The 10015-nt window shown below is 44.5% G+C and overlaps 1 pseudogene; it reads right to left on the bottom strand.

Annotated features, from left to right (window-relative positions):
- Positions 1–2884: 2884 nt before the first annotated feature.
- LOC105554334 lies at positions 2885–3334 on the bottom strand (annotated as a pseudogene).
- Positions 3335–10015: the final 6681 nt, after the last annotated feature.

The raw sequence follows: 10015 nt of genomic DNA, 5'->3' as shown, positions 1-10015 counted from the left end.
TTTTCTGATTTCTCTGTATTTTTCTATATCTCACTGAGCCTCTTTAAAATCAATATTTTGAATTCTTTGTTTAGGATTTTATAAATTTCTTTTTTATTTATATGTTACTGGAGAATTATTATTTTCCTTTGGAAGTGTCATATTTCCTTGCTTTTTCATGTTTCCTGTGTACTTATATCGACATCTGTGCATTTGGTGTAACAGTTGCTTCTTCCAGTTTTTGAATTTGCTTTCATAGGGGAGGACTTTTTCCTGAATATGTATCTACGTGTGTAGAGAACTTTGGGGGTGTGTACAGTAATGTGGTCTGTGTATGATTTCTATGACTGTAGGCAGTGTTAGTGGTGTCTGTGGTTTCTTCAGTGGCTTAGGATGAGGTCATTAGTGGAGGCTGTGGTGACATATTGCTGGGGACTGGGACCCCAGGTGGGCCAGTCTTTGGGACCTAATGGTGACAGTGGTAGGCTGAGTGTGTCTGTCCTTAAGCCCCAGGGTGGCATATGCTGGCACCAATGTTAGCAGGTCCAAGCATGCTGATTCTTGGGCTTCCAGCTGGCTTGTTCGTATGCTGATGGCAGTGGTTGGCTGCCAGACTTCTCAGGAACCTGGACAGTAGGCATGTTGTGAGTGGTGGCAGTGGCAGTGGTGAGACAATTCTCTGGGTCCCAAGCAGTATGCAGTGGTGTTGGCAGTGGCTGCAATGGGCTGGGCAGTCTAGTCTCCAGGTCTGCAGGTGTTGTGTGCAAGTAAGTGCCAGCTGTGGTGGTAGTGGAAGGGTGGGTGGGGCCAACCTCAGGCCCCCAGGAGGAGTGTTCAGGTGCTGACACTAGTGGACTGGGCTGGATGAACCTGAGGCCCACAGACGGTGTGCTCTGGCATGGATTAGGGGAAAGCCAGCCTGAGCAGGCTTGTAGTCAGCTCCCCACAACAATGGTGCGTACTGGCACTGGCTGTGATAGGCAGAAACAGAGGGATCCCCAGACCCCCAGCAGAATGCTTAGGTTGGGGGCAGCAGCAACTGCATTATGGCCCTGCTCCTGGGAAGGGCGAAGTTGTTTTCAGTGGCAGCAGTTATATGTAGGTGAGCTTGGCTTAGGCTTCAGACCTAATGGCAGCAGCCCTTTCACTCACACTTTAGCCCCAGCAGCGTAGTAACAACCACTATGGGCAGGGGATTCTGTCTGGGGGTGTGAAAATGTGCAGTGGCTCTGCTTCTGGAGGGAGTGGGGTCACAGCCAGTGGCCTGCACTTCAGCCTCAGTGGCAGCAGCCAGCTGTGGTGGTAGCTGCAGGTGGGGAATCTCAGTGGGCACTAGGGCCATGGAGATGCAGGCACTGCTGGGCCCCAGGGAGAGTGCCATTTGCCTGGTGTTGGGCTCTCAAAATAGCACCTTACAGGAGCTGCTGATGCCTTAGGGGTGTGTGGAATCCAGTGTGAACTCCCTCTCTGGGGCAGCGCCATTGTGTGGTCTCCAGGAAGCTCTCTGTTTTAGTCTCAGGGTCCCCGTGGGTCAGCGGCTGTACCATGGCTAGGACTGCAGGAGTCCATGGCAAGAATATGGACCATGAGGCATCTCTCACTTCCCTTTTCCCCATACTGGGGAGTCTCTGCAGACGCCTAGCTGATCCTGCTGAGGAGACTGCCTTGCTTCCCTTTTATTCCTTGCCTTAGGTGTTTCCTGACACTTGTCTGTTGAATTCCAGCATTCTTTTTTGGATGACCTATTTGAAATGTGATTATCTACTCACTATTCAGGTTCTTCTTTATGGAGAAGGCAAGTACCAGCCATCTTTAAGCCCCTCTGACTTCAACTTCTGAGAAGCAGAATCTTCCTAGAGGCATTAAGCATGAGAAATACATGATGAGATGGTATCTGAGGAAGATGAATCTGTTTATTTGCAGTAGTGGAAGAAAACAGTGGCATAAATAATCATAAATAGCAGATTATTATAAAACGATGTAGCAGGTGCCATAATATCCTCAATCTGTTGTTTTCAAACTATAATTTTCAGAATGCTGGGGCTCCTAGGAGAGGCCTTGGGGATACTAAGTGGGGTGGGTAGATGAGGCAAAGCTGAGGGGAAGCGGGACTCAGCACCCCTTTCCCGTTCCCACCTTAACTGGAACAGCACTGCTTTTATTGTTTTAACACATGGAGTTCCAGATAACATTTATTTTCAGACAAGAATTTAATAGACCTTAACTGAACAACATCAATTAATTACAGAAATACATAGCCAGACAAATGTTCCAGGAGGGGGTTGTTTGAGGATAAATACTTTGCTGGACATTCACCTCCCACAGCTGTTGGAGATTACTTCACATTTTCACCTGCAAGGTACCAGCTCCGACAAGAGGAAGATTCTCTTGGAGAAGACAGATTTGGAAGGTGGCAGATATGCCTATGCCCCAGGAAATGACTGAACCTGGCTCAATTTATTCAACACACTGGGCAGTGGCCTTTCAACTCTTAGCCTGCGGGCCTGCCTCAGGCCCAGTCAGGCTCTCTGTCTTCAACTTGATTCCCTCAGCAAGTCCCAAGGCCTACTTTCCTCTTCCGGTAGCTACCCGCTGAAGCAGCTTTGGAGTGGGGCAATTCCTATTTCCTAAACCCTCTCCCCTTTTCTTTGTTACCCCACACAAACATTCAAGAGCTTTTCACCCTGGATAACTAGACCAGGGTAACAGAAACAACAAACCTAGGGAAGTTACACAGGTTCTAGGTTCTTACATACTTTGAATCCCCTGGCTTTTGTCTCCTTCACAAGGGATAATAATGGATAAATTCTGCCCTCCACATTTATTTATTTATTTATTATTTATTTATTTATTATTTATTTATTTATTTTTACAAACGAGGCAATTTAACCTGGCATGGTTTGTTCTAATGCTTCCTGTTGGCAACTGCCACCTCTCCGGCAATTCTGTCCACATCTCTCTGTCCCCAAGGTGTCAGTTTGCAGCCCCCTTCTTGGCCCTTTTCCACCATTTTCAGCCCCTCCAGGGCTTAGAGGACCCGGTGGGCCACACTCTTGGAGCCTTGGCTGAAGTGACTGGGCATGGCGCCATTTCTTTGACGTCCCCCATTGATCTTGGTCATGGAGTCAACCCCAGCATCACCCCGGAGGTACAGGTGCCGTGCTGTGGAAGCAGCTCGTGTGCAGAACCAGTTCTCATCACAGGGAGCAAGCTCTTTGTGCTTGGCCACCCATTTGGGGACTTTCAGCTTCCCGAACTTTTTGAGAAAGGCTGCCAGAGCTCTGACGAGCTCCTGCTGGTCCACGTCTTTTACAGTAACTCTAGGCATGGTGCAGCCTCTGCACTGCCAGCCAGGGGAAAGGGCCACATTTATTTTTAAATCACCTCACCAATGATCTTTCATTCAGACCTGTCTCTTAGATGTCCCCAAGGAATGATGTGAGCCCACCCCTTGTCTTAGGAGTTCCCTGATCTGTCCCATATGAAAAGGATCCCTTTTAAGCAGTTTCTCATGGTCGTTTTCATCCCATTACTTCATACATGACCTTATACTATGCGTTCTGGGTTCTTAAGGATGTGTAACAAATCACCCAAAATTTAACAGCTTAACATAATAATTTACTATCTCTCATGGTTTCTGCTGTTCAGGAATTTAAGGAGGTCTCCGCTAGGCAGTTCTGGCTCAAGGTCTCTCATGCACTTGCAATAATATATCAGCTGGGGCTACAATCATCTGAAGGCTTTACTAGGATAGGAGGATCCACTTCCAAGGTGGCTCATACACATGAATGACAAATTGGTTGCTGGCTCTTGTCCAGGGACTCAGTTCCTCTCCATGTGGGACTCTCCACATTGCTGCCTGAGTGTTCCCATGGCAGCTGGCCTCCCCCAGAGCAAGAAATCCAAGAGACCAATGTGGGTGCTGGAATGACTTTTATAACCTAGCCTTGAACATCACACACTATTAATTCTACCCTCTTTTACTGGCCACAAAAGTCCAGCCCTGATTCAATGTGAAAGGGGATTACAAAAGGAGGCAAGGGTCATTGGCAGTCATCTTGGAGGCTGGCTCACCATACTATAGAAGGGCCAGAAGAAGACCAGCCTCAAAGAAAAAGAGAAGGCAGCTAGTAGATGCCCTGGAATGCAGACTAGGTGTTGAGTGAGTAAGAGAGAGTCGCGGCCCTCTTGAAGCTTGTAATCTAGTGGGAATGACAAGTTTCATATGAATAAGTGCACTTGGAATAAAACCCAATATCCTGTACCTTGCCCCACTTATTCTTTTCTTCTCCTCTTCTCCTTTCTCACTGAGCGCCAGCCACACTTCATTCCTTCAACAGGCTGAGCTCTTACCTTCCTTAGGGCCTTTGTACTTGCTATTCCCTAGAATGCCCTCCCCGATCTCTGCATGGCCAGCGCTTTCTCACCATTCAGGTCTCTGACTTAAATGCCAACTGATATTTTCTTGGGTATTTGTTGTCTGCCTCCCCATACTAGAAAGTAAGCCACATGACAACAGAGACTTGTTAAGTCTCCTGCACTGCTACCTCCCCAGACCTGAAATGGCACTTGTTATATATTAAGTGATGAATATATAGCCTAATGAGCAAATGAAGTACCCACTTTCTGACCAAATTGTATAAAATTTTCCTTCTAGAATATTGTAAACTCAAGCTCTATCCTTATTTCTTGGCCATCTTGCAATCCAAAGGTTGGTGAATTACGGACTTATTCTACGATCTAACTTTGCTGATTCCTTGCCTCTGAGCAAATGGGTACCTCTGCCACGCCTGATTTCTAGATCCAGTTACTTCTTCCCAGGCCGACTATATTATTTGTATTTTTCCACAGGGCTGAGTCCTCCATTTCTGATTGCCTTTCCTTGGTTTCCTGTCCAACTTTCCTCCCTCCTCCAAAGGAAGGGCAATCCCAGCCTTGTTTTGCTGCACTTGTGTTTTCAGCTTTCTTGGGCTAAAATATTGAAAGCATTGCTCATTAGCATCCCAGATTTCCTGCTTTTCAGGGGAAACGACATGATGAGCAGGGCCCCATGAGGATTTTATTTCGAAAATATGTTTTTTAATTTGAAAGCAAATGGACGCTGCAGGTCTGCAGGTCATTTCACCTGCTGTGGCATGTGATTAGTGAGGCCTTTTCTCTCTGGGTGGTGGTGCCAGCTAATGGACTAACGCTCCCTATGTATGTTTATCTTCAGTTAATTAAAATTTTGCCAGATCTTCCTCACAGCCCTTGTGCACAGCAAGGCCAAGCCTTGACTTGTGGCACTGATCCGGGCTGGCAGGGTGGATGGGGGCGGTCATCCTATTAAATATTAATCTAAGAAGGCAATCAAGCCTATGGGCTTCCACCCCTGAGGTTCTCCCGCGGGGAAGTCACAAATCGATGCCAGAGCTCCGTGCTTGTGGCAACTCTTCCTGCCAGGCCCGAGTCAGCAGAAGACGCAGTTTTACCGAACAGTTATTTGACAATAAATCTGAGCAGAATTCTGGGAGATCTCTCTCAAATACTGGAATGAATTACACACACGTCTACCTGGGAAGGGAATGTTAACTAGCTGGTGAAACTGCACCTTATGAATGATGAAGGGGCCACTTTGCCAGGATTTATTTTGAAGTTACGGGTCAGATGAAGACTAGCAAGTATCCTATACTTCAGATGGCAGTTTTGAAAATCTGCCTATGCCAGGGATGGGGGAGGAGATTAAAGGTTCACGTGGCTCACAAAGCCTCCATTGCCCCGTTTTCAGAAATGTGGACATTGCCTCCTCACAAGTTCACCTTCCTTCAGTCACTTCAGTCACCTTCTGTCCTAGCTGCCAGATCATTTCTGCAGATTCTTCTGCTGACAAACACGAAAGATAGAAAGAGCACTCTATTGTGGGCTGAATTTTGTTCCCCAAAAAGATACATTAAAGTCCTAACCCCCAGGACTGTGAATGGGGCTTTATTTGGAAATAGGATCTTTGCAGATGTAATTAATTAAGATGGGTGGGCCCTGATCCAATGACGGGCGTCCTCATAAGAAGAGATAACAGACACACGCAGGAAGACCTCTGTGTGACGAGGGAGGCAGAGATGGGGGTCAGGCATCTACAAGCCAAGGAATGCCAAGGAAGCTGCGAAGAAGCACATACGGATCTCCTAGAGCCTTCAGAGAGAGCACGGCCCTGCCAACGTATTGATTTCAGACTTCCAGCCTCCAGAATTGTGAAAGAGTACATTTCTGTTGTTTTAAGGCAGCAAGTTTGTGGTACTTTGCTATGGCAGCTCTAGGAAACTAACACACGCTCTACTCCTAACCCTGATGCTGACTGCCATGGCCGTTTGTCGCCTCTGCAGACCTCGTTGATAGGCTCAGTCACCCTGATCTCCTTCCCTTCCTGGGAGGAGGTGGGAAACCAGGCTAGGAAGAAAGCCTCATCACATCTCAAAACTTGCCCATGATTTTTGAAACATCTCTGCCCACATTCTTGCCTAAGTAGGGGTCAGTGAACATAGTAATATCTCTCTTTAATGATGGAGAATGTCACTCTGCTTCAGGCGTCATCACTCTAAATTCAAGTCTCATGGACTGGCATCACAGATACAGAGAGAATAAGGGGGGTACATTTGTACTGACCCTGACACATGTTCTAGAAATCAAATTTTTATTTTCACATTCCTGGCTAATTCTTTGTCTCTTCCAAAAGTTGAATGTTACAGGCCGGGCTTGGTGGATCACCTGAGGTCAGGAGTTCAAGACCAGCCTGGCCAACATGGCAAAACCCCATCTCTACTAAAAATACAAAAATGCCTCACACCTGTTATCTCAGCACTTTGGGGAGGCCGAGGCAGGCGGATCACCTGAGGTTGTGAGTTTGAGACCAGCCTGACCAACATGGAGAAACCCGTCTCTACTAAAACTACAAAATTAGCCAGGCGTGGCAGCACATGCCTGTAATCCCAGCTACTCAGGAGGCTGAAGCAGGAGAATCGCTTGAACTCGGGAGGCGGAAGTTGCAGTGAGCAGAGACCGTGCCATTGCATTCCAGCCTAGGCAACAAGAGCGAAACTCCATCTCAGAAAAAGAAAAAAAAAATTAGCCGGGCGTGGTGGCATGTGTCTGTAGTCCCACCTACTTGGGAGGCTGAGGCAGGAGAATCGTTTGAACGCAGGAGGTGGGGGTTGAAGTGAGACAAAATCGCACCACTGCACTCCGGCCCAGGCAACAGAGTGAGACTCTGTCTCAAAAAGAAAAAAAAAAAGTTGAATGTTACAAAAATCCAGTTAAATGAAGGGTTTGAGCCAGGGAAATTTCTAAGAATAAAGGCTGTACAACATTTTGTTGTCTTGAGATAGCTAAGGAAAGGGACATTGAACATGAGGTCAGAAAACTTAGGCCTGAATTCTAGCTCTGTTCTTCCTCACAGCATCCTTGCAGGGTACATATAATTAGCCCTGTGTACACGTGACCAGATGAGCTGAGACTGCTCCTTGTCCCACCCCAAAACAGATACACTTACAGGAACTGAGGAGGTGGCTTCTGCTTGGTCTCTGTTTTTCTGAGTGGGACACCAAGCTGAGGGTAGAGGTGAACTGCTCTGGACAACAGAATGAGTTTTAAGAAGTTGTAGAGGTAAAAAAGGGAAACAAAATTATTGGCAGGGAAAAAAAATTGTGTGAGGCAAGATGAAGAGAAGTGGCTGATGAAGAATTTGGTTTAGTTTCTACTGTGTGGTATGCAATATGTATCTTCTTCCCTATGTCTCCAAAAAGATCTGATTAACATGGATGGGAACTGATTTTGGAGGTGGACATCTAATAAGGAACAGATTGTCCAAGGAGATCCAACTATCCCAAGGCTACAGAGAAGCTGATGGCCAGAGAAGTTCAGCTAACCACAGGACTATGAGTGCTGCTGCTTTCCACAGATCTGACTACCACATTACTAGAGGCCTGTTTACTGCGGTTCCTTTTAACTAGTACATCATGTCGACCTTTCAGCAGAAAATTACAAAGCATACTAAAAGACAAAAAACACAGTTCAAAAAGACAGAGCAAGCATCAGAACCAGAGTCAGACATGGCAGGAACATTGGAACTATCAGAACAGGAATTTTTAACACAATGATTAATATGCTAAGGGCTTTATTGAAAAAAATAGATAACATGCAAGAACAAATGGGTAATATGAACAGAGAGATGGAAACTCTAAGAGAGAATAAGAAGGAATAGCTAGAAATTTTAAAAAACAAAGCAAATAATAGTAATAATAATAATGTAACAGAAATGAATACCTTTGATGGGCTCACCAGTAGACTGGACACAGCTAAGTAAAAAAATTTCTGAGCTTGAGGATATGACAATAGAGACTCCCTAAGTGAAAAGCAATCAGAAAAAAAGATTTTAAAAAACCCAAAAAAGGGTATCGGGAACCATGGGACAAATACAAACAGGGTAGTATAGGTAGAGTGGAAATGCCAGGAGAAGAAAGAGAGAACCAGAAGCAATATTTAAAGCAATAATGACTGATAATTTTTCACCCAACCACAGATCCAGAAATCTCAGAAAACGGCAAGAAGAATAAATGCCAAAAACAAAACAAAATACCTGGGTATATCATATTCAAAATTCAAAAAATTAGAGATTAAAAATAAATCTTAATAGAAGCCAGAGGGAGGAAAATAAACACTTATAGAGGAGCAAAGATAAGAATTATATCAAACTCTTGCCAGGCATGGTGGCTCACACCTGTAATCCCAGCACTTTGGAGCAGTTGAGGCGGGTGGATCACTTGAGGCCAGCAGTTTGAGACCAGCCTGGCCAACACAGAGAAACCCTATCTCTACCAAAAATACAAAAAAATATTGAGAGAAAAAAAATCCACCAACTCAGAATTCTGTACCCTGTGAAATTATCCTTCAAGAGTGAAGGAGAAATAAACTTTCTCAGACAAACAAAAATTGAGGGAATTTGTTGCTGGTTGGTCTACCTTGCAAGAAATATTTAAGGAAGTTCTTCAGAGGAAAGGACAATTATGTAGGTCAGAAACTCAGATCTATACAAAGAAAACAAGAGTATCAGACAATGAATAGGTGAAGGTAAAAATAAAAACTTTTATTTCCTTACACTTAATTGGCCTAACAGAGAAGTTTAGTAAAAATAATAATAGCAACAGTGTATTTGATTATGCCTGTATTATGCACATATGTCAAATATGTAGGCACACATAAATATATATTATTATATATGCTTATGTATAAGTAAAATGAATAACAGCAATGATATGAGGGATGGAAGAGAGGAATTAGGAATATTCCATTATTATAAGACACTTGCCAGCAAACCACCATGGCACATGTATACCTATGTAACAAACCTGTACATCCTGCGCATGTATCCCAGAACTTAAAGTCAAATTTTTGAAAAAAGAAACATTAAAGTATTTCTATTTTTATACAGAGGAAAAAAAAAAGATACTTGCCCTACTCATGTTATTTGAAATTAAATCTGGATTAGTTATAAATAGATATTCCAAACTCTAAGGCAACCAGTAAAACAAGTAAAAAAAAAGAAGTACAACTGACATGCCAAGAGAGGAGAGAAAATGAAATCACATAAAATGTTCTGTTAAAACTACAAAAGAGCCCAGGCAACATAGTGACACCTCATCTCTACAAAAAAAAAAAAAAAAAAAAAAGCCAGGTGTTGTGGTACCTGCCTATAGTTGCAGCTACTCAGGAGGCTGAGGCAGGAGGGTGGCTTGAGCCTAGGAGATCGAGGCTACGGTGAGCTACGATCATGCCGCTGCACTCCAACCAGGGTAACAGAGCAAGACCCTATCTCAAAAAAAAAAAAAAAAGCTGGAAGACAAAAATAGGAACAAAGAACAGGGGCACCCTTCTGCTAGAAATGGACAGATCCAGCAGGCAGAAAATCAGTAAGGACATAGTTGAGCTCAACAGCACCATCAACCAACTGGATATAATTGACATCTGTAGACTACTTTAACAACAGCAGATTACACGTTCTTCACAA

The sequence above is a fragment of the Mandrillus leucophaeus genome, unplaced genomic scaffold (assembly GCF_000951045.1).
Source record: "Mandrillus leucophaeus isolate KB7577 unplaced genomic scaffold, Mleu.le_1.0 Scaffold64, whole genome shotgun sequence".
Classification (NCBI taxonomy): domain Eukaryota; kingdom Metazoa; phylum Chordata; class Mammalia; order Primates; family Cercopithecidae; genus Mandrillus; species Mandrillus leucophaeus.
This window is presented reverse-complemented; position numbering and strand designations above follow the sequence as displayed.